Raw genomic sequence first — 1,146 nt, forward strand, 5'->3', positions numbered from 1 at the left:
ACCATACCCTGAACTGCCACTGGAATAGGGGAGTAAAAAATGAGTGAGAGGCTGCTTCTGTCTTCAAGGAGTTTCCATCTACTAACTGGTCCTTTGGTGGCTTTGAGAGTATGCACACTTCCTACAGCAAGAGTCAGGCACCCTGGCTGGGGAAGACTTCTTGGAGGAAGTGAGGTGGAACTGGTCCATAAAAATTGAATTTCCAGAGCTGGGGATGTGGCTCAAGCAGTAGTACGCTTGCCTGGCATGCAGGGGGGTGGGCGCTGGGTTCGATCCTCAGCACCACATAAAAAAATGATAATAAAATAAAGATGTTGTGTTCACTGAAAACTGAAAAATAAATATTAAAAAATTCTCTCTCTCTCTCTCTCTCTCTAAAAAAAAAAAACAGATGGCGGGTGTGTGAGGGGGAACCTCCCAGTGGTAGCCCAAGAGGCCACCTGGGCTCCATGTCCAGCCGCAGCAAGAGCAGGCACATTCTGCTGGCACTTGGCCAAGTTCAAGCTTCAGCCTTTTCCTGTACTGTGACCACTCCCGCCTTTTCTAACTTGGCAAATGGAGACACTGTCTGCTCGCAGAGGCCTGGTTTGTGCCTTTGTCCAAGCTCTACAGCCTATAAACCCAGACTCAGAGATGGCAAGTGGCTTCCAGGAGCTCTCATGCACTGAGCTGCACCCCCTCCCATTTTTATTTTAGGACAGTGTTTTGTTAAGTTGCAAAGTCTGGCCTCCAATTTGTGATCCTCCTGCCTCAGCCTCCTGAGTTGCTGGGATGACAGGTGTGCACACTGTACCTTCCTGGCCAGTTCCTTCCCAAGTGTACACAGTAAATTGGTGTCACAGGAGATGGGGACAGGTGTATGTGTGATTCTGGAACCATACTTTTATCAACTAAGCCACATCCCAGCCATACAGCCATAATTTTAAAAGAACAAAACAAAGGAAAAATACTTTTTTTCTGATAGGTAACATATTCAACCAGAATAATGAGACATGGTGAAGAAGGAGTCTACCAGCGACAGCCCAGAGGTCAAACCCTGCTGCTTGTTTCCTGTGGTGCTAAGAACCACGTTGATGTTTTTATATGATAGAAAAAAAATCTCCATTGTTCCAATTTCAGTACTTTGCCACAGTTTGAGCACTACAA

Source organism: Marmota marmota, unplaced genomic scaffold (genome assembly GCF_001458135.2).
Source record: "Marmota marmota marmota unplaced genomic scaffold, marMar, whole genome shotgun sequence".
NCBI classification, from domain to species: domain Eukaryota; kingdom Metazoa; phylum Chordata; class Mammalia; order Rodentia; family Sciuridae; genus Marmota; species Marmota marmota.